This window comes from Ranitomeya imitator, chromosome 3 (genome assembly GCF_032444005.1).
Source record: "Ranitomeya imitator isolate aRanImi1 chromosome 3, aRanImi1.pri, whole genome shotgun sequence".
Taxonomy (NCBI): Eukaryota; Metazoa; Chordata; class Amphibia; order Anura; family Dendrobatidae; genus Ranitomeya; species Ranitomeya imitator.
The window spans coordinates 323,150,774-323,177,262 of NC_091284.1; positions in this window are offsets into that span (position 1 = coordinate 323,150,774).

Here is a 26,489-nt window from a genome sequence, read left to right on the forward strand (position 1 = left end):
CTGCATGCGGTCGGCTGTGTCACTTACCACAGGAGGTTCTAACGGTAAGCTTTTTTGCGATACACAGGGGTTTTCTTTTGTATCTGACAAGCGTCATACTTTTCATTTTGATTTTTGCCCTTGGTTCTTTATTACAGCGCTCCTATTTGGAGTTTAACAAACGTATATGTGGGTTTCCCTTGTCACAGCCCGGATATTTGTTAAACGGCACCTATAGTGGTAAGGCATAGTGATACATAATAGGGAGCTTTTCGGTAGCTATTGGGGCTGTCTATATTATATTCTTATAATGCTTCTTTGTTTCAGTAATTCCTTGGAGCCCTCCATCTGATTATTGGGCCCACTTTAATTACAGTGTTGCTCGTATTTTATATAAATCTTTGGTAAGCATTTTTTTGTCTTTTTGTTATTGTGTTTATTTGTAAGAAATGGGGGTTTTTCACTAAAATCTATCATGGATATTTATATGGAGAGGGAAAAGCCTTCGTATGACATTGGACTTTATGCAAATGAGCGAATTTTTCTTATAATAAAAATGATGATTATATGATTTGCATATATATATATATATGTACTAATAGAGACAAAAATAAGGGATATATATCTATGATTATGTATATATTGGATTGTATATTATGACTATGTTATTGAGTTTTCTTTTTTGTATTTTTTTCCCTAGTCTGATGAAGGTCATAATGACCGAAACGTTATATATATATATATACTGGGATTTATGACTAAATAAAGAATATATTGAAAAGATTTTTTTCTTTGAGTGCCGGATTTTGTCAAGATTATAGGCACATCAGGGGCTCTCCAAACGCAACATGGCGTCCCATCTCAATTCCAGTCAATTTTGCATTGAAAAATCAAACGGCGCTCCTTCCCTTCCGAGCTCTGCCATGCGCCCAAACAGTGGTTTACCCCAACATTTGGGGTATCAGCGTACTCAGAACTAATGGCAGAACAACTTTTGGGTCCAATTTCTTCTCTTACTCTTGGTAAAATAAAAAATTGGGGGCGAAAAGATCATATTTGTGAAAAAATGATTTTTTATTTTTATGGCTCTGCATTATCAACTTATGTGAAGCACTTGGTGGGTTAAAGTGCTCACCACACATCTAGATAAGTTCCTTAGGGGGTCTACTTTCCAAAATGGTTTCACTTGTGGGGGTTTCAATTCCAGTCAATTTTGCATTGAAAAGTTAAACGGCGCTCCTTCCCTTCCGAGCTCTGCCATGTGCCTAAACAGTGGTTTACCCCCACATATGGGGTATTAGCGTATTCAGAACAAATTGTACAACAACTTTTGTGGTCCATTTTCTCCTGTTACCCTTGGTAAAATAAAACAAATTGGAGCTGAAATAACATTTTTGTGAAGAAAAGTTAAATGTTAATTTTTTTAAAACATTCCAAAAATCCTGTAAAACACCTGAAGGGTTAATAAACTTCTTGAATGTGGTTTTGAGCACCTTGAGGGGTGCAGTTTTTAGAATGGTGTCACACACTGGCTATTTTCTATCATATAGACCCCTCAAAATGACTTCAAATGTGATGTGGTCCCTAAAAAATATTGGTGTTGTAAAAATAAATAATTGTTTGTCAAATTTTAACCCTTATAACTCCCTAACAAAAAAAAATTTTGGTTCCAAAATTGTGCTGATGTAAAGTAGGCATGTGGGAAATGTTACTTATTAATTATTTTGTGTGACATATCTCTGTGATTTAAGGGCATAAAAATTCAAAGTTGGAAAATTGCAAAATTTTCAAAACTTTCGCCATATTTCCGTTTTTTTCACAAATAAACGCAAGTTATATCGAAGAAATTTTACCACTACCATGAAGTACAATATGTCACGAGAAAGCAATGTCAGAATCGCCAAGATGGGGCTTAAGGGGTTAATGTTGATGATTATGGCTTACAGCCAATGAAAACCCAAAAGTCATTATCTCAGTAAATTAGAATACTTTATAACACTAGCCTAAAAAAAATGATTTTAACAACCGAAATGTTGGCCTACTGAAATGTATATTCAATAAGTGCAGTCAATACTTGGTTGCAGCTCTTTTTGCATCAATTACTGCATCAATGCGGTGTGGCATGGAGGCGATCAGTCTACGGCACTGCTGAGGAAGCCCAGGTTGCTTTAATAGCATCCTTCAGCTCATCTGCATTGTTGGGTCTGTAGGTCCACTGTGTTTTATCAAGACCAAAGTCAGCGCAGCCGTCTACCAGGAAATTTTAGAGCACTTCATGCTTCCCTCTGCAGACAAACTTTTTGGAAGTGGAAATTTGAGGGTAAGTTCACACAGGGCGTTTTTGCTGCGTTTTTGTATGCTAATTTTCAGCTGCATTTTACAGTACCAGCAAAGCCTACGAGATTTCATAAATCTCATACACACAGATTGGGTTTTTGTTTGATCAGTATTTTGTGCTTTGCAGCATTTTTTTTACATAGGGCATGTCACTTCTTTTAATCTTTTTTTTTTAGCATTTTTCACCCATTAACTTGAATGGGTGGTGAAGAAACGCTGCAAATACTCTAGGTTGACTTTTCTTGCAGCGTATTTGCTGCAGAAGGTTCCCTGAAAATTGCCCACAGGAAAATTCCCCACACAGAAAATTGCCAATTACAGCATCACAAAGGTTTCAGATCTATGATATTTCAGTTGCAAGGGGAGGATGTTCACATATGTGATCAACTTGTGATTTACAGTTGACCTAGCATCTCACCTATAATTCTATATTATTCTCCTGCCCTGCAGAGCATCTCACCTATAATTCTATATTATTCTCCTGCCCTGCAGAGCATCTTACCTATAATTCTATATTATTCTCCTGATCTGCAGAGCATCTCACCTATAATTCTATATTATTCTCCTGCCCTGCAGAGCATCTTACCTATAATTCTATATTATTCTCCTGATCTGCAGAGCATCTCACCTATAATTCTATATTATTCTCCTGATCTGCAGAGCATCTCACCTATAATTCTATATTATTCTCCTGCCCTGCAGAGCATCTCATCTATAATTCTATATTATTCTCCTGCCCTGCAGAGCATCTCACCTATAATTCTATATTATTCTCCTGCCCTGCAGAGCACCTCACCTATAATGCTATATTATTCTCCTGCCCTGCAGAGCATCTCACCTATAATTCTATATTCTCCTGATCTGCCGAGCATCTCACCTATAATTCTATAATGTTCTCCTGATCTGCAGAGCATCTCACTTATTATTCTATATTATTCTCCTGCCCTGCAGAGCATCTCACCTATACCTGCATACTATCCCCCTGTCCTGCAGAGCATTTAGCCTATAGCTCTATGCTATTCTTGGTCCTGCAGAGCATCTCACCTATAAGTCTCTACTGTTTTCCTGTGAGTATTCATGTCTGTGGGCACTTTTCACATATCATGTGAACACCTTGCACCTGAAATATCATAGATCTGTGATAATGCAATTGGCAATTTTCCGTGTGGGGAATTTTCCGTGTGGGCAATTTTCCTGTGTGCAATTTTCCTGTGTGCATTTTTCTGGTCACCAATGAGACTGAGCGGACGCAGGCTCAGTAACAAGCAGTGACGTCACCGAGCCTGCTCTCCCTCACAGCCTGACCTGAAGTTACCTCTGGACCGTGGGAAAATGCCAGGGAAGAGGATACCACAGGTAAAGTATCTATTCTATCCTATCCATTCTATTCTATCCATGCTATTCTATCCCTACAGGAAGTTGTTTTTTTTTTTCCCTGTGTGCACTCAACTTTATTGGCATGCACAAAGAGAAAAAAACGCACCAAAAACACACCTAAACCTGCGTTTTTGGCACAGATTCTTTCTTGCCAAAACAATCAGGTTTTGCTGCGAAAAAAAAAAACGCCCTGTGTGAACTTACCCTCATTCTCCAGCAGGACTTGGCACCTGTCCACACTGCCAAAAGTACAAATACCTGGTTTAAAAATAACATTATCACTGTTCTTGGTTGGCCAGCAAACTCACCTGACCTTAACCCCATATAGAATCTTTGGGGTATTGTCAAGAGGAAGATGAGAGACACCAGACCCAACAAGGCAGACAAACTGAAGGCTGCTATCAAAGCAACCTGGGCTTCCATAACACCTCAGTAGTGCCACAGGCTGATCGCCTCCATGCCATGCCACATTGATGCAGTAATTGATACAAAAAAAGCTTGTGTTATAAAGTATTCTAATTTACTGAGATAATGACTTTTGGGTTTTCATTGGCTGTAAGTATTGAAGAACTGAAATACCGTATATACTCGAGTATAAGCCGAGATTTTCAGCCCATTTTTTGGGCTGAAAGTCCCCTTCTCGGCTTATACTCGAGTCATACCCGGGGTCGGCAGGGGAGGGGGAGCGGGGGCTGTCTAATTATACTTACCTACTCCCGGCGCGGTCCCTGCAGTCCTGGTTCTTCCACCGCTGCATCTTCTTCCTGTACTGAGCGGTCACATGGTCCCTATCATTACAGTCATGAATATGCGGCTCCACCTCCCATAGGGGTGGAGCCGCATATTCATTACTGTAATGAGCGGTAACGGTGACCGCTCAGTACAGGAAGAATATGCAGCGCCGGGAGAAGCAGGGACTGCACCGGGCCAGGAGCAGGTAAGTATACGGGGAGGGGGAGCGCTGCGCGATATTTACCTCTCCTCGTTCTGGTGCGGCTCCGTCATCAGCGTCCTCTGGCTGTGATGCTCAGGTCAGAGGGCGCGGTGACGTTGTCAGTGCACGCCCTCTGCTGAACGTTAGTGCTAGACGGAGCCGCACCCGAACGAGGAGCAGGTGAAAGTGCCGGGGTCCTGAGCGACGGAGAGGTGAGTATGTGATTTTTTTTTTTTATCGCAGCCACAGCAAATGGGGCAAGTGACTGTATGGAGCATCTGTATGGGGCCATAACGATTGTACAGCACTATAAGGGGCAGTGACTGTATGGAGCATCTTATGGGGCCCTTATTACCCTTTATGCAGGATTATATGGGGCATATTTTAATATGCAGCATCTAATGTGGCCCATCAAACATTATGGAGCATTATATGGGGCTCCTGATTCAATATGGATATTCAAAAACACTTAACCTACTGATGTCTCAATTAATTTTACTTTTATTGGTATCTATCTTTATTTTTGACATTTACCGGTAGCTGCTGCTTTTTCCTACCCTAGGCTTATACTCGAGTCATTAAGTTTTCCCAGTTTTTTGTGGCAAAATTAGGGGGGTCGGCTTATACTCGGGTCAGCTTATACTCGAGTATATACGGTATATTAACTTTTTGATTATATTCTAATTTTGTAAGATGCACCTGTATCTATTACATAGAAGAAGAACCAACAACCCTATGGACTGCCAGAGAAACTCCACGCATGTATTATATCACAGAATATCTTTATTACAAATTACTCATGGCAACAATTTTAAAAAACAATAGATCTGTACACACAACAGGACATATAAAATTTTAATTCATAAGGTATTATTGACAACCCAGTGTAACAGGCCAGATTAACCCCCCCGCCCAGAATATACCAGGGGTTAAAGTGGCCTAGGCCAGATTATAGCCCGGGTATATTCTGGCCTAGCCTAAACTATACCCCGGGGTATAAATTGGACTAGTCCAGTTTATACCCCTCTGGGCCAGATTATACCCTGGGTATATTCTGGCTTAGCCCAAACTATACCCCGGGGTATAAATTGAACTAGTCCAGATTATACCCCTCCAGGTCAAAATATACCCCAGTTGCTGTTGATCAGATTTTCCAGCCTTTTGAGAACCATTGAGTGATATAATCAATAACAGAGCCCCAGGCAGCAAACGGGGCCCCAGGCAGCGTACAGGGCCCAAGGCAGCGCACAGGGCCCCAGGCAGCACACGAAGCTCCAGGCAGCACATGGGGCCTCAGGCAGAGCACAAGGCCCCATACAGCGCACAGGGCCCCAGGCAGTGCACAGGACCCCAGGCAGTCCGCAGGGCCCCAGGCAAGGCACAGGGGCCCCAGGTAGCGCACAAGGCCCCAGGTAGCGCACATGGCCCCAGGCAGCGCACAGGAGCCCCAGGTAGCGCACAGGGCCCCAGGCAGCACACAGGGGCCCCAGGCAGCGCACAGGGCCCCAGGCAGCACAGAGGCCCCAGGCAGTGCACGGGGCCCCAGGCAACACACAGGGGCCCCAGGCAGCGCACAGGGCCCCAGGCAGCACAGAGAGGCCCCAGGCAGCACACAGGGGCACCAGGCAGTGCACGGGGCCCCAGGCAGCACACAGGGGCACCAGGCAGTGCACGGGCCCAAGGCAGAGCACAGGACCCCAGGCAGCGCACAGGAGCCCCAGGTAGCGCACAGGGCCCCAGGAAGTGCACAGGGCCCCAGGCAGCACACAGGGGCCCCAGGCAGCGCACAGGGCCCCAGGCAGCACAGAGAGGCCGCAGGCAGTGCACGGGGCCACGGGCAACACACAGGGGCCCCAGGCAGTGCACAGGGCCCCAGGCAGCACAGAGAGGCCCCAGGCAGCACACAGGGGCACCAGGCAGTGCACGGGGCCCCAGGCATCACAGAGAGGCCCCAGGCAGTGCACGGAGCCCCAGGCAGAGCACAGGGGCCACAGGAAGCGCACGGGACCCCAGGCAGTGCACAGGACCCCAGGCAGCCCACAGGGGCCCCAGGCAGCACACAGAGCCCCAAGCAGCGCACAAGGTCCCAGGCAGCACAGAGAGGCCCCAGGCAGAACACAGGACCCCAGGCAGCCCACAGGGACCCCAGGCAGCCCATAGGGCCCCAGGCATCACACAGGGCTCCAGGCAGCCCACAGGAGCCCCAGGCAGCCCACAGGGGGTCCCAGATAGTGCACAGGGGGGCAGAGACAGTGAGCAAGGGGGTAAGAGGGGGGAAATAGACAGAGCGCATGTCCCTGTGCGCTGTCTGGGACCCTCCGTGTGCTCTCTGGGACCCACTGTACGCTGTCTGGGGCCCCCTTTGTGATGCCTGGGGCCCTGCTCTTGAGTATATCGCTCAATCCTGTAAGGCTAGTTTCACATTTGCGTACAGCCGTGCGCATGCGTACGCTCTCAGTGAAGCCTTGACCACTGCTGCGCCCCGCCCGGTTAAGCTCCGCCCACATTCTTTTGATGGTGCTGCAACCCGCGGCGGAGGCAACAAGTTGGATTTTCTTGCATTCACCGAATCGTCAAAACAACGCATGCGGACGCAAACGCAAACATTCGCAGGGCCTGCTTACCTAATGATAAAGATAGGGTACGCAGGCCGCATGCGGCCGCATGCGTACCTGGGCGGAGCTTAACTGGCGGGCGCAGCGGTGGGCGGGGCTTCACTAAGAGCGTACACAGCTGTGCGCAAACATGAAACTAGCCTAAGATGTCTAGGGCCCCTGTGCGATGTGCGATGTCTGGGGCCCCTGTGCGATGTCTGGGGCCCAGTTCTTGAGTACATCACTCAATAGTTCTCATAAGCGTGAAAAATCTGATCTACAGCAGCAGGGGTATATTCTGGCCCGGAGGAGTATAATCTGGCCTAGGTATAATATACCCATGGTCTATACTCCTCTAGGGCAGAATATTAGTGCGTTTTTGCTGCTTTAGTGCTACAGTATATATAGATGCACATACACAAACCATATACCATTTCATGCGGCTTTTATCAGATTTTCATGCAGTCTGCAGCAGATTTCCCTCTTCCAAATGACACGGAGAAATCTGCTGTGCTTCTGCATAAAAAAATCCACATAATTGGGATGTGAATTTTGATGCAGACTGACTGCTGATTTTTTTTTCCCTGTTGAAAATCCATAGATAGAACTATGATCACCGTGAGTAGACCAGGTAAGTGAGACGGTGATGGCAGACCGGAATAAAAGTGGAGATGGGTCGCAGTCATGCGGTACTGCAATACCCGTCATCAGAACTGAGCGGGGGTGCGGGAAAAACGGGGAGCATAATGGAGATAGGTGAAAAGGTATGAATGAAGGAATGTGAATTGCATGAGTGTATCTCTAGATGACTGGGACTTAATGTGATAGTAAAATGACCCAATTAAGCGTATATAGTGGAATGTACGTGACAATTTCAAAAAGATGAAGTGCCCATATTGTTGTCATTATACATAATTATGAACATTTTAAATAATGATAAACATTATTAGTCCATGTTTAATGGACTAATGTTCTGATGACGGGTATTGCAGTACCGCATGACTGCGACCCATCTCCACTTTTATTCCGGTCTGCCATCAGTGTATGCGCCGTCTCACTTACCTGGTCTACTCACGGTGATCATAGTTCTATCTATGGATTGAGGCTTCCGTTCATGTGTGCACTGTTATTAGATCACAGATTCGGGCTGCCGTCTATGCGTGCGTTGTTGCCAGTTACCATGGTAACTACTCACGCATGCGTGGCTGGTTCCGTCATATACACCCAGGTATAACACTGCCGTTTGGTGTTAGTTGTTGCCATTTGTTAGCGATTACTATTAACGCATGCGCTGTGAACAACTCACTATCTATTTAGGTATCATATCAGCGCTTTCTTCCCTTTCTACGCATGCGCAGCAGTCTTTGTTAGTTTACACACGGACCTTTAGCGCAGCCGCAATGAGGATTTTCTTTCACACACGTAGGGCAAATACTTATGCTAGTAATACCGCATCCCCTTACACCAGTTTAATGCGGGAACTTTTAGTCAATCACTTTAATACACTGTATAAGTGTTATGGAGTTGAAATCGCTGTAGTTATAAATCGGAAATGAACACATCCCATCCCCGCCTCCTTTCTTTACACCTCCAATCAGCACGGTATCTCCTTATATGTAAATAGGCTTTCCCCCTGCCTAGACACGCCTCCTGAAGAAGCAATTAGTGAAACGCACGTCGAGGCAGAGGGACGCCGAGGAAAGCCACACTGCACGCTACAGGTAAACTTTTATCACTTTATCTTGCGGAGCTTTACCCACATGAGAACTATTTTTGTTACAGGGGTTTATTATACCATACTATACTCACCTGCTGTCATCTAGCACAGTTGTCTGGCATAGAGATATCACTCTTAACATGGGCAGCATGGTTTATTGGTTTTCCCCTATGGGACATATTTTGTAGTCTCAGCATGTGGTATCTAGCCCTTTCTCTACACAGCTAAATTGAAGTGCAATAATTTGGTGGTTTTCCTATGGTTATATGACCCTCTCTTTTGGATCCAGCACCTTTTTTTTTTTTTTTTTTTGGTACTGCATGTTATTTTTAATTGTGTGTTTAATAAAAAATATGTTATCTCAAGTACCACTTGTTTTGGGATTTGCGGTGTACTAAAATCACCAAAAAATGTGATATATGTATCTGTATAGTGGTTCTTGTTCTCTTGTTAAAAGGAACGTATTTATTTAGGGGCAATTTTTGTGATTTACATTAGTCCCATATAGAGCCTGATGCCTAGTGGTATTTTTCGCCCGATTGTAGCCTTTTTTAATCGATCGTCGGCTATACCCTCGTTCTAAAAATCTATCTTTAAGGTCAGAAGCCTGTTTTTCAAACTCAGTTTCATCAGAGCAAATCCTTCGCAACCGCAAAAACTGTCCAATAGGTATAGAGTTTATCATTGTAGAAGGATGCGAAGATGTTGCGTGTAGGAGTGAATTTACTGCCGTAGTCTTACGAAATATGTTGGTATATAGGCAGTTATCGTCCCCTCTATACACTCACATCCAGGAATTCCATCACGTTTACATTAAATTTAAACATCAAGCGTAGGTTGCGAGTATTCTGATTTATTTGTGACATAAAATCCTGCAGGGATTCCACCGAGCCCTGCCAGATAAAAAATATGTCATCAATGAAACACACCCACAATGGGATGCGATCCATTGACGGCATGGGTTCAGACATAAAGAGGTCCCTCTCCCACAGCCCCAGGAATAAATTTGCGTAAGCTGGCGCAAAAGCCGCGCCTATTGCTGTGCTCTGGAGCTGCAGGTAGAGGGACCCATTAAATAGAAAAAAAATTTTTGTTAATGAAAATTCAAGCAACTGATGATTCCAAAAAATACTTCACAGCCTGAACCCCATCATTATGTCGGATGTTTGTGTACAGGCTTTCAACAGGCTTTCAACATCACACGACACCAAAAGAGTGTCAGCACCAATGTGTAGGCCATCAACTTTTTTTAGGAACTCATTGGTATCCTTTATAAATGATGGTAGGGAATATCTGCACTCGTAATCCTCTAGGGGTGAGGTTCTGTTTCTTATACTCCTCTAGCGTCTTGATATTCCACCATGTCTTAGTCAAATTCCTGTGTAAATTGGTAATATCAGAGGTCAAAACCTCAAAATCATCGCCCGAAATGCTCGTCCCTGATGCAACATTCCTTTCTCCAAAAATATCAGTGTCCTGACTACGCCACGCTGCTTCCCTGGCATTTAAATCCATATTGATATAAATACAATATATACCAAGATGTGCCACCACTCCAGAAAACCAGCAAAAGAAACCAGTTATAAAAGTAACAATCAAAAGACACTAGGCCGAGTGGGCACCATCTACATCTATAAAAGACCTAAAGGGATCACCACATGCATACTAAAGATCAATAGAGACCAGCAGAGCAAAGTGTATGCATACAAATTGGGATCACCACATAAATATAGAAAATGTACAAAGGTATCTTTATATGTGGAACACAACACAAAAACATAAAAACATTTTAAAAACCCCCAATGAGACCTGGGGTAACGGGTCCATACAAATAACAGATAAATGCCATAATAGAACATACAACACTGCACAGCAAATATACATAAAGAAACATTACAATAAGAAAGGACACAAACCCATTGTCCATTAGAAATACAGAGAGGATAAGCTATAGTGTACTCTAACCCACAAACCTATACCATAATAGGCAAGCCATATGAGTAACAAGCAATACAAAGGTCACTATGTGTGACTCCACGAGGTGGTCTGATCATGCGCCTTGGATCTAGCTCTATGACGTTAGTACTGTGGGATTTTACTGTCGGGCTGCGTGCCTCTTACCCTCTCTTTGACGTATATATGTGGGGGTCTTTACAGACAGGCACGGTAGTATGTACACCACTTATTTTGAGTGTGCAGCTGCCTTGGTGCGCTGGTTTTGTTACCGGTGCCCTCATAAGCACTTTATAAATAACTGTATATGTCATCTCTCTCTGCCTATTGGCGCATGTTTATAACCGCACTTATCTGCTATTTCTATTGTTTGCCTCAATACATTCTTGTACTGAACGTGGGGCTTTGAGTCCTCTGTCATTCTGTAGGGCTCAAAAATACTACATGCGGCTGGCGTGGAGACTTTCTCCTCCACCCTGCATAGTAGTGCGGATCTTCTATGCACAGGCAGCAACGCCTGAACCGCTGGCACGTCCAGCAAATACATTGGGTATGGAGACACGGACTTTGGTCACGTGCCTTAGTGACGGCAGATTTGTGTTTACATGGAGGCGGAGCCGCCCTTAGGACTCAGTGCGCATGCGCTGACCATAGACGTCACATCATGACAGGAGACATTGCTGCGCTTGCGCAGTGGTTCCCGGTAGACGCCGAGAATGGTGTCCCTCTGCTGCTGTAGCTGCTCACACCTGGTAGGTGTCATTAGGAAGTATTTCTCTATTTAAGTTGGGGAACATGCCACTTGTTCATTATCGACCTTGAGGAAGACGCTATAGGCGTCGATACGCGTGGGTCTCTGCAACCGCACAGCTCACTAAGCCCACAAACCCATTTTTTCCAGAAGCTGTACTACCAGCCTTATCTCTAGATAGGTTAAGATCACAGGATAGGGGCATATATCCCCCGGTGTACTAGTGGGGTCTGGTACTTTTTGGATCAGACCACCTCGTGGAGTCACACATAGTGACCTTTGTATTGCTTGTTACTCATATGGCTTGCCTATTATGGTATAGGTTTGTGGGTTAGAGTACACTATAGCTTATCCTCTCTGTATTTCTAATGGACAATGGGTTTGTGTCCTTTCTTATTGTAATGTTTCTTTATGTATATTTGCTGTGCAGTGTTGTATGTTCTATTATGGCATTTATCTGTTATTTGTATGGACCCGTTACCCCAGGTCTCATTGGGGGTTTTTAAAATGTTTTTATGTTTTTGTGTTGTGTTCCACATATAAAGATACCTTTGTACATTTTCTATATTTATGTGGTGATCCCAATTTGTATGCATACACATCTACAACATACAGAAGAGCAGTCACCCCAATAATGGGGCCATGATAACACTGGAGAACACTGGGCAGCTGACACATCTACTACATACAGAAGAGCAGTCACCCCAATAATGGGGCCATGATAACACTGGAGAACACTGGGCAGCTGACACATCTACTACATACAGAAGAGCAGTCACCCCAATAATGGGGCCATGATAACACTGGAGAACACTGGGCAGCTCACACATCTACTACATACAGAAGAGCAGTCACCCCAATAATGGGGCCATGATAACACTGGAGAACACTGGGCAGCTGACATATCTACTACATACAGAAGAGCAGTCACCCCAATAATGGGGGCATGATAACACTGGGCAGCTGACATATCTACTACATACAGAAGAGCAGTCACCCCAATAATGGCGCCATGATAACACTGGAGAACATTGGGCAGCTGACACATCTACTACATACAGAAGAGCAGTCACCCCAATAATGGGGCCATGATAACACTGGAGAACACTGGGCAGCTGACATATCTACTACATACAGAAGAGCAGTCACCCCAATAATGGGGCCATGATAACACTGGAGAACACTGAGCAGCTGACATATCTACTACATACAGAAGAGCAGTCACCCCAATAATGGGGCCATGATATCACTGGGCAGCTGACATATCTACTACATACAGAAGAGCAGTCACCCCAATAATGGGGCCATGAGAACACTGGAGAACACTGGGCAGCTGACATATCTACTACATACAGAAGAGCAGTCACCCCAATAATGGGGCCATGAGAACACTGGAGAACACTGGGCAGCTGACATATCGAATACATACAGAAGAGCAGTCACCCCAATAATGGGGCCATGATAACACTGGAGAACACTGAGCAGCTGACATATCTACTACATACAGAAGAGCAGTCACCCAATAATGTGGCCATGAGAACACTGGGCAGCTGACATATCTACTACATACATAAGAGCAGTCACCCCAATAATGGGGCCATGATAACACTGGAGAACACTGGGCAGCTGACACATCTACTACATACAGAAGAGCAGTCACCCAATAATGGGGCCATGAGAACACTGAGCAGCTGACATATCTACTACATACATAAGAGCAGTCACCCCAATAAAGGGGCCATGATAACACTGGAGAACACTGGGCAGCTGACATATCTACTACATACAGAAGAGCAGTCAGCCCAATAATGGGGCCATGATAACACTGGAGAACACTGAGCAGCTGACATATCTACTACATACAGAAGAGCAGTCACCCAATAATGGCGCCATGAGAACACTGGGCAGCTGACACATCTACTACATACAGAAGAGCAGTCACCCAATAATGGGGCCATGAGAACACTGAGCAGCTGACATATCTACTACATATAGAAGAGCAGTCACCCCAATAATGGGGCTATGAGAACACTGAGCAGCTGACATATCTACTACATATAGAAGAGCAGTCACCCCAATAATGGGGCCATGAGAACACTGAGCAGCTGACATATCTACTACATATAGAAGAGCAGTCACCCCAATAATGGGGCCATAAGAACACTGGAGAACTCTGGGCAGCTGACATATCTACTACATACATAAGAGCAGTCACCCCAATAATGGGGCCATGATATTACTGGGCAGCTGACATATCTACTACATACAGAAGAGCAGTCACCCCAATAATGGGGCCATGAGAACACTGGAGAACACTGGGCAGCTGACATATCTACTACATACAGAAGAGCAGTCACCCCAATAATGGGGCCATGAGAACACTGGAGAACACTGGGCAGCTGACATATCTACTACATACAGAAGAGCAGTCACCCCAATAATGGGGCCATGATAACACTGGAGAACACTGAGCAGCTGACATATCTACTACATACAGAAGAGCAGTCACCCAATAATGGGGCCATGAGAACACTGGGCAGCTGACATATCTACTACATACATAAGAGCAGTCACCACAATAATGGGGCCATGATAACACTGGAGAACACTGGGCAGCTGACACATCTACTACATACAGAAGAGCAGTCACCCAATAATGGGGCCATGAGAACACTGAGCAGCTGACATATCTACTACATACATAAGAGCAGTCACCCCAATAATGGGGCCATGATAACACTGGAGAACACTGGGCAGCTGACATATCTACTACATACAGAAGAGCAGTCAGCCCAATAATGGGGCCATGATAACACTGGAGAACACTGAGCAGCTGACATATCTACTACATACAGAAGAGCAGTCACCCAATAATGGCGCCATGAGAACACTGGGCAGCTGACACATCTACTACATACAGAAGAGCAGTCACCCAATAATGGGGCCATGAGAACACTGAGCAGCTGACATATCTACTACATATAGAAGAGCAGTCACCCCAATAATGGGGCTATGAGAACACTGAGCAGCTGACATATCTACTACATATAGAAGAGCAGTCACCCCAATAATGGGGCCATGAGAACACTGAGCAGCTGACATATCTAGTACATATAGAAGAGCAGTCACCCCAATAATGGGGCCATAAGAACACTGGAGAACTCTGGGCAGCTGACATATCTACTACATACATAAGAGCAGTCACCCCAATAATGGGGCCATGATAACACTGGAGAACACTGGGCAGCTGACATATCTACTACATACAGAAGAGCAGTCACCCCAATAATGGGGCCATGATAACACTGGAGAACACTGAGCAGCTGACATATCTACTACATACAGAAGAGCAGTCACCCCAATAATGGGGCCATGATAACACTGGAGAACTCTGGGCAGCTGACATATCTACTACATACAGAAGAGCAGTCACCCCAATAATGGGGCCATGATAACACTGGAGAACTCTGGGCAGCTGAAATATCTACTACATACATAAGAGCAGTCACCCCAATAATGGGGCCATAATAACACTGGAGAACACTGGGCAGCTGACATATCTACTACATATAGAAGAGCAGTCACCCCAATAAAGGGGCCATGAGAACACTGGGCAGCTGACATATCTACTACATATAGAAGAACAGTCACCCTAATAATGGGGCCATGATATCACTGGAGAACACTGGGCAGCTGACATATCTACTACATATAGAAGAGCAGTCACCCCAATAATGGGGCCATGAGAACACTGAGCAGCTGACATATCTACTACATATAGAAGAGCAGTCACCGCAATAATGGGGCCATGAGAACACTGGAGAACACTGGGCAGCTGACATATCTACTACATACATAAGAGCAGTCACCCCAATAATGGGGCCATGATAACACTGGAGAACACTGGGCAGCTGACATATCTACTACATACAGAAGAGCAGTCACCCCAATAATGGGGCCATGATAACACTGGAGAACACTGAGCAGCTGACATATCTACTACATACAGAAGAGCAGTCACCCCAATAATGGGGCCATGATAACACTGGAGAACTCTGGGCAGCTGACATATCTACTACATACAGAAGAGCAGTCACCCCAATAATGGGGCCATGATAACACTGGAGAACTCTGGGCAGCTGACATATCTACTACATACATAAGAGCAGTCACCCCAATAATGGGGCCATAATAACACTGGAGAACACTGGGCAGCTGACATATCTACTACATATAGAAGAGCAGTCACCCCAATAATGGGGCCATGAGAACACTGGGCAGCTGACATATCTACTACATATAGAAGAACAGTCACCCTAATAATGGGGCCATAATAACACTGGAGAACACTGGGCAGCTCACATATCTACAACATATAGAAGAGCAGTCACCCCAATAATGGGGCCATGAGAACACTGTGCAGCTGACATATCTACTACATATAGAAGAACAGTCACCCTAATAATGGGGCCATGATATCACTGGAGAACACTGGGCAGCTGACATATCTACTACATATAGAAGAACAGTCACCCTAATAATGGGGCCATGATATCACTGGAGAACACTGGGCAGCTGACATATCTACTACATATAGAAGAGCAGTCACCCCAATAATGGGGCCATGAGAACACTGGAGAACACTGGGCAGCTGACATATCTACTACATATAGAAGAGCAGTCACCCCAATAATGGGGCCATGAGAACACTGGGCAGCTGACATATCTACTACATATAGAAGAACAGTCACCCTAATAATGGGGCCATGATATCACTGGAGAACACTGGGCAGCTGACATATCTACTACATACAGAAGAGCAGTCACCCCAATAATGGGGCCATGATAACACTGGAGAACTCTGGGCAGCTGACATATCTACTACATACATAAGAGCAGTCACCCCAATAATGGGGCCATAACAACACTGGAGAACACTGGGCAGCTGACATATCTACTACATATAGAAGAGCAGTCACCCCAATAATGGGGCCATGAGAACACTGGGCAGCTGACATATCTACTACATATAGAAGAACAGTCACCCTAATAATGGGGCCATGATATCACTGGAGAACACTGGGCAGCTGACATATCTACTACATATAGAAGAGCAGTCACCCCAATAATGGGGCCATGAGAACACTGGAGAACACTGGGCAGCTGACATATCTACTACATACAGAAGAGCAGTCACCCCAATAATGGGGCCATGATAACACTGGAGAACACTGGGCAGCTGACATATCTACTACATACAGAAGAGCAGTCACCCCAATAATGGGGCCATGAGAACACTGGAGAACACTGGGCAGCTGACATATCTACTACATATAGAAGAGCAGTCACCCTAATAATGGGGCCATGATATCACTGGAGAACACTGGGCAGCTGACATATCTACTACATACAGAAGAGCAGTCACCCTAATAATGGGGCCATAATAACACTGGAGAACACTGGGCAGCTGACATATCTACTACATACAGAAGAGCAGTCACCCCAATAATGGGGCCATGAGAACACTGGGCAGCTGACATATCTACTACATACAGAAGAACAGTCACCCTAATAATGGGGCCATGATATCACTGGAGAACACTGGGCAGCTGACATATCTACTACATACAGAAGAGCAGTCACCCTAATAATGGGGCCATAATAACACTGGAGAACACTGGGCAGCTGACATATCTACTACATACAGAAGAGCAGTCACCCCAATAATGGGGCCATGAGAACACTGGGCAGCTGACATATCTACTACATACAGAAGAACAGTCACCCTAATAATGGGGCCATGAGAACACTGGAGAACACTGGGCAGCTGACATATCTACTACAAACAGAAGAGCAGTCACCCCAATAATGGGGCCATAATAACACTGGAGAACACTGGGCAGCTGACATATCTACTACATACAGAAGAGCAGTCACCCCAATAATGGGGCCATGATAACACTGGAGAACACTGCGCAGCTGACATATCTACTACATATAGAAGAGCAGTCACCCTAATAATGGGGCCATAATAACACTGGAGAACACTGGGCAGCTGACATATCTACTACATACAGAAGAGCAGTCACCCCAATAATGGGGCCATGATAACACTGGAGAACACTGGGCAGCTGACATATCTACTACATACAGAAGAGCAGTCACCCTAATAATGGGGCCATGATAACACTGTGCAGCTGACATATTTACTACATACAGAAGAGCAGTCACCCCAATAATGGCGCCATGATAACACTGGAGAACACTGGGCAGCTGACATATCTACTACATATAGAAGAGCAGTCACCCCAATAATGGGGCCATGATAACACTGGAGAACACTGGGCAGCTGACATATCTACTACATATAGAAGAACAGTCACCCTAATAATGGGGCCATGATATCACTGGAGAACACTGGGCAGCTGACATATCTACTACATACAGAAGAGCAGTCACTCCAATAATGGGGCCATAATAACACTGGAGAACACTGGGCAGCTGACATATCTACTACATACAGAAGAGCAGTCACCCCAATAATGGGGCCATGATAACACTGGAGAACACTGGGCAGCTGACATATCTACTACATACAGAAGAGCAGTCACCCCAATAATGGGGCCATGATAACACTGGAGAACACTGGGCAGCTGACATATCTACTACATACAGAAGAGCAGTCACCCTAATAATGGGGCCATGATAACACTGTGCAGCTGACATATTTACTACATACAGAAGAGCAGTCACCCCAATTATGGGGCCATGATAACACTGGAGAACACTGGGCAGCTGACATATCTACTACATACAGAAGAGCAGTCACCCCAATAATGGGGCCATGATAACACTGGAGAACACTGGGCAGCTGACATATCTACTACATACAGAAGAGCAGTCACCCCAATAATGGGGCCATGATAACACTGGAGAACACTGGGCAGCTGACATATCTACTACATACAGAAGAGCAGTCACCCCAATAATGGGGCCATGATAACACTGGAGAACACTGGGCAGCTGACATATCTACTACATACAGAAGAGCAGTCACACTAATAATGGGGCCATGATAACACTGGGCAGCTGACATATCTACTACATATAGAAGAGCAGTGACCCCAATAATGGGGCCATGATAACACTGGAGAACACTGGGCAGCTGACATATCTACTACATATAGAAGAACAGTCACCCTAATAATGGGGCCATGATAACACTGGAGAACACTGGGCAGCTGACATATCTACTACATACAGAAGAGCAGTCACCCCAATAATGGGGCCATGATAACACTGGAGAACACTGGGCAGCTGACATATCTACTACATACAGAAGAGCAGTCACCCCAATAATGGGGCCATGAGAACACTGGAGAACACTGGGCAGCTGACATATCTACTACATACAGAAGAACAGTCACCCTAATAAGGGGGCCATGAGAACACTGGAGAACACTGGGCAGCTGATATATCTACTACATACAGAAGAGCAGTCACCCCAATAATGGGGCCATAATAACACTGGAGAACACTGGGCAGCTGACATATCTACTACATACAGAAGAGCAGTCACCCCAATAATGGGGCCATGATAACACTGGAGAACACTGGGCAGCTGACATATCTACTACATACAGAAGAGCAGTCACCCCAATAATGGGGCCATGATAACACTGGAGAACACTGGGCAGCTGACATATCTACTACATACAGAAGAGCAGTCACCCTAATAATGGGGCCATAATAACACTGGAGAACACTGGGCAGCTGACATATCTACTACATACAGAAGAGCAGTCACCCCAATAATGGGGTCATGATAACACTGGAGAACACTGGGCAGCTGACATATCTACTACATACAGAAGAGCAGTCACCCCAATAATGGGGCCATGATAACACTGGAGAACACTGGGCAGCTGACATATCTACTACATATAGAAGAACAGTCACCCTAATAATGGGGCCATGATAACACTGGAGAACACTGGGCAGCTGACATATCTACTACATATAGAAGAACAGTCACCCTAATAATGGGGCCATGATATCACTGGAGAACACTGGGCAGCTGACATATCTACTACATATAGAAGAACAGTCACCCTAATAATGGGGCCATGATATCACTGGAGAACACTGGGCAGCTGACATATCTACTACATATAGAAGAGCAGTCACCCCAATAATGGGGCCATGAGAACACTGGAGAACACTGGGCAGCTGACATATCTACTACATATAGAAGAGCAGTCACCCCAATAATGGGGCCATGATAACACTGGAGAACACTGGGCAGCTGACATATCTACTACATATAGAAGAACAGTCACCCTAATAATGGGGCCATGATATCACAGGAGAACACTGGGCAGCTGACATATCTACTACATATAGAAGAACAGTCACCCTAATAATGGGGCCATGATATCACTGGAGAACACTGGGCAGCTGACATATCTACTACATATAGAAGAACAGTCACCCTAATAATGGGGCCATGATATCACTGGAGAACACTGGGCAGCTGACATATCTACTACATACAGAAGAGCAGTCACCCCAATAATGGGGCCATAATAACACTGGAGAACACTGGGCAGCTGACATATCTACTACATACAGAAGAGCAGTCACCCCAATAATGGGGCCATGATAACACTGGAGAACACTGGGCAGCTGACATATCTACTACATACAGAAGAGCAGTCACCCCAATAATGGGGCCATGAGAACACTGGAGAACACTGGGCAGCTGACATATCTACTACATATAGAAGAGCAGTCACCCCAATAATGGGGCCATGATAACACTGGAGAACACTGGGCAGCTGACATATCTACTACATACAGAAGAGCAGTCACCCCAATAATGGGGCCATGAGAACACTGGAGAACACTGGGCAGCTGACATATCTACTACATACAGAAGAGCAGTCACACTAATAATGGGGCCATGAGAACACTGGAGAACACTGGGCAGCTGACATATCTACTACATATAGAAGAGCAGTCACCCTAATAATGGGGCCATGAGAACACTGGAGAACACTGGGCAGCTGACATATCTACTACATACAGAAGAGCAGTCACCCTAATAATGGGGCCATGAGAACACTGGAGAACACTGGGCAGCTGACATATCTACTACATATAGAAGAACAGTCACCCCAATAATGGGGCCATGATAACACTGGAGAACACTGGGCAGCTGACATATCTACTACATACAGAAGAGCAGTCACCCCAATAATGGGGCCATGAGAACACTGGAGAACACTGGGCAGCTGACATATCTACTACATACAGAAGAGCAGTCACCCCAATAATGGGGCCATGAGAACACTGGAGAACACTGGGCAGCTGACATATCTACTACATACAGAAGAGCAGTCACCCCAATAATGGGGCCATGATAACACTGGAGAACACTGGGCAGCTGACATATCTACTACATATAGAAGAGCAGTCACCCTAATAATGGGGCCATAATAACACTGGAGAACACTGGGCAGCTGACATATCTACTACATACAGAAGAGCAGTCACCCCAATAATGGGGCCATGATAACACTGGAGAACACTGGGCAGCTGGCATATCTACTACATACAGAAGAGCAGTCACCCTAATAATGGGGCCATGATAACACTGTGCAGCTGACATATTTACTACATACAGAAGAGCAGTCACCCCAATAATGGCGCCATGATAACACTGGAGAACACTGGGCAGCTGATATATCTACTACATATAGAAGAGCAGTCACCCCAATAATGGGGCCATGATAACACTGGAGAACACTGGGCAGCTGACATATCTACTACATATAGAAGAACAGTCACCCTAATAATGGGGCCATGATAACACTGGAGAACACTGGGCAGCTGACATATCTACTACATATAGAAGAACAGTCACCCTAATAATGGGGCCATGATATCACTGGAGAACACTGGGCAGCTGACATATCTACTACATATAGAAGAACAGTCACCCTAATAATGGGGCCATGATATCACTGGAGAACACTGGGCAGCTGACATATCTACTACATATAGAAGAGCAGTCACCCCAATAATGGGGCCATGAGAACACTGGAGAACACTGGGCAGCTGACATATCTACTACATATAGAAGAGCAGTCACCCCAATAATGGGGCCATGATAACACTGGAGAACACTGGGCAGCTGACATATCTACTACATATAGAAGAACAGTCACCCTAATAATGGGGCCATGATATCACAGGAGAACACTGGGCAGCTGACATATCTACTACATATAGAAGAACAGTCACCCTAATAATGGGGCCATGATATCACTGGAGAACACTGGGCAGCTGACATATCTACTACATATAGAAGAACAGTCACCCTAATAATGGGGCCATGATATCACTGGAGAACACTGGGCAGCTGACATATCTACTACATACAGAAGAGCAGTCACCCCAATAATGGGGCCATAATAACACTGGAGAACACTGGGCAGCTGACATATCTACTACATACAGAAGAGCAGTCACCCCAATAATGGGGCCATGATAACACTGGAGAACACTGGGCAGCTGACATATCTACTACATACAGAAGAGCAGTCACCCAATAATGGGGCCATGAGAACACTGAGCAGCTGACATATCTACTACATATAGAAGAGCAGTCACCCCAATAATGGGGCTATGAGAACACTGAGCAGCTGACATATCTACTACATATAGAAGAGCAGTCACCCCAATAATGGGGCCATGAGAACACTGAGCAGCTGACATATCTACTACATATAGAAGAGCAGTCACCCCAATAATGGGGCCATAAGAACACTGGAGAACTCTGGGCAGCTGACATATCTACTACATACATAAGAGCAGTCACCCCAATAATGGGGCCATGATATTACTGGGCAGCTGACATATCTACTACATACAGAAGAGCAGTCACCCCAATAATGGGGCCATGAGAACACTGGAGAACACTGGGCAGCTGACATATCTACTACATACAGAAGAGCAGTCACCCCAATAATGGGGCCATGAGAACACTGGAGAACACTGGGCAGCTGACATATCTACTACATACAGAAGAGCAGTCACCCCAATAATGGGGCCATGATAACACTGGAGAACACTGAGCAGCTGACATATCTACTACATACAGAAGAGCAGTCACCCAATAATGGGGCCATGAGAACACTGGGCAGCTGACATATCTACTACATACATAAGAGCAGTCACCACAATAATGGGGCCATGATAACACTGGAGAACACTGGGCAGCTGACACATCTACTACATACAGAAGAGCAGTCACCCAATAATGGGGCCATGAGAACACTGAGCAGCTGACATATCTACTACATACATAAGAGCAGTCACCCCAATAATGGGGCCATGATAACACTGGAGAACACTGGGCAGCTGACATATCTACTACATACAGAAGAGCAGTCAGCCCAATAATGGGGCCATGATAACACTGGAGAACACTGAGCAGCTGACATATCTACTACATACAGAAGAGCAGTCACCCAATAATGGCGCCATGAGAACACTGGGCAGCTGACACATCTACTACATACAGAAGAGCAGTCACCCAATAATGGGGCCATGAGAACACTGAGCAGCTGACATATCTACTACATATAGAAGAGCAGTCACCCCAATAATGGGGCTATGAGAACACTGAGCAGCTGACATATCTACTACATATAGAAGAGCAGTCACCCCAATAATGGGGCCATGAGAACACTGAGCAGCTGACATATCTAGTACATATAGAAGAGCAGTCACCCCAATAATGGGGCCATAAGAACACTGGAGAACTCTGGGCAGCTGACATATCTACTACATACATAAGAGCAGTCACCCCAATAATGGGGCCATGATAACACTGGAGAACACTGGGCAGCTGACATATCTACTACATACAGAAGAGCAGTCACCCCAATAATGGGGCCATGATAACACTGGAGAACACTGAGCAGCTGACATATCTACTACATACAGAAGAGCAGTCACCCCAATAATGGGGCCATGATAACACTGGAGAACTCTGGGCAGCTGACATATCTACTACATACAGAAGAGCAGTCACCCCAATAATGGGGCCATGATAACACTGGAGAACTCTGGGCAGCTGAAATATCTACTACATACATAAGAGCAGTCACCCCAATAATGGGGCCATAATAACACTGGAGAACACTGGGCAGCTGACATATCTACTACATATAGAAGAGCAGTCACCCCAATAAAGGGGCCATGAGAACACTGGGCAGCTGACATATCTACTACATATAGAAGAACAGTCACCCTAATAATGGGGCCATGATATCACTGGAGAACACTGGGCAGCTGACATATCTACTACATATAGAAGAGCAGTCACCCCAATAATGGGGCCATGAGAACACTGAGCAGCTGACATATCTACTACATATAGAAGAGCAGTCACCGCAATAATGGGGCCATGAGAACACTGGAGAACACTGGGCAGCTGACATATCTACTACATACATAAGAGCAGTCACCCCAATAATGGGGCCATGATAACACTGGAGAACACTGGGCAGCTGACATATCTACTACATACAGAAGAGCAGTCACCCCAATAATGGGGCCATGATAACACTGGAGAACACTGAGCAGCTGACATATCTACTGCATACAGAAGAGCAGTCACCCCAATAATGGGGCCATGATAACACTGGAGAACTCTGGGCAGCTGACATATCTACTACATACAGAAGAGCAGTCACCCCAATAATGGGGCCATGATAACACTGGAGAACTCTGGGCAGCTGACATATCTACTACATACATAAGAGCAGTCACCCCAATAATGGGGCCATAATAACACTGGAGAACACTGGGCAGCTGACATATCTACTACATATAGAAGAGCAGTCACCCCAATAATGGGGCCATGAGAACACTGGGCAGCTGACATATCTACTACATATAGAAGAACAGTCACCCTAATAATGGGGCCATAATAACACTGGAGAACACTGGGCAGCTCACATATCTACAACATATAGAAGAGCAGTCACCCCAATAATGGGGCCATGAGAACACTGTGCAGCTGACATATCTACTACATATAGAAGAACAGTCACCCTAATAATGGGGCCATGATATCACTGGAGAACACTGGGCAGCTGACATATCTACTACATATAGAAGAACAGTCACCCTAATAATGGGGCCATGATATCACTGGAGAACACTGGGCAGCTGACATATCTACTACATATAGAAGAGCAGTCACCCCAATAATGGGGCCATGAGAACACTGGAGAACACTGGGCAGCTGACATATCTACTACATATAGAAGAGCAGTCACCCCAATAATGGGGCCATGAGAACACTGGGCAGCTGACATATCTACTACATATAGAAGAACAGTCACCCTAATAATGGGGCCATGATATCACTGGAGAACACTGGGCAGCTGACATATCTACTACATACAGAAGAGCAGTCACCCCAATAATGGGGCCATGATAACACTGGAGAACTCTGGGCAGCTGACATATCTACTACATACATAAGAGCAGTCACCCCAATAATGGGGCCATAACAACACTGGAGAACACTGGGCAGCTGACATATCTACTACATATAGAAGAGCAGTCACCCCAATAATGGGGCCATGAGAACACTGGGCAGCTGACATATCTACTACATATAGAAGAACAGTCACCCTAATAATGGGGCCATGATATCACTGGAGAACACTGGGCAGCTGACATATCTACTACATATAGAAGAGCAGTCACCCCAATAATGGGGCCATGAGAACACTGGAGAACACTGGGCAGCTGACATATCTACTACATACAGAAGAGCAGTCACCCCAATAATGGGGCCATGATAACACTGGAGAACACTGGGCAGCTGACATATCTACTACATACAGAAGAGCAGTCACCCCAATAATGGGGCCATGAGAACACTGGAGAACACTGGGCAGCTGACATATCTACTACATATAGAAGAGCAGTCACCCTAATAATGGGGCCATGATATCACTGGAGAACACTGGGCAGCTGACATATCTACTACATACAGAAGAGCAGTCACCCTAATAATGGGGCCATAATAACACTGGAGAACACTGGGCAGCTGACATATCTACTACATACAGAAGAGCAGTCACCCCAATAATGGGGCCATGAGAACACTGGGCAGCTGACATATCTACTACATACAGAAGAACAGTCACCCTAATAATGGGGCCATGATATCACTGGAGAACACTGGGCAGCTGACATATCTACTACATACAGAAGAGCAGTCACCCTAATAATGGGGCCATAATAACACTGGAGAACACTGGGCAGCTGACATATCTACTACATACAGAAGAGCAGTCACCCCAATAATGGGGCCATGAGAACACTGGGCAGCTGACATATCTACTACATACAGAAGAACAGTCACCCTAATAATGGGGCCATGAGAACACTGGAGAACACTGGGCAGCTGACATATCTACTACAAACAGAAGAGCAGTCACCCCAATAATGGGGCCATAATAACACTGGAGAACACTGGGCAGCTGACATATCTACTACATACAGAAGAGCAGTCACCCCAATAATGGGGCCATGATAACACTGGAGAACACTGCGCAGCTGACATATCTACTACATATAGAAGAGCAGTCACCCTAATAATGGGGCCATAATAACACTGGAGAACACTGGGCAGCTGACATATCTACTACATACAGAAGAGCAGTCACCCCAATAATGGGGCCATGATAACACTGGAGAACACTGGGCAGCTGACATATCTACTACATACAGAAGAGCAGTCACCCTAATAATGGGGCC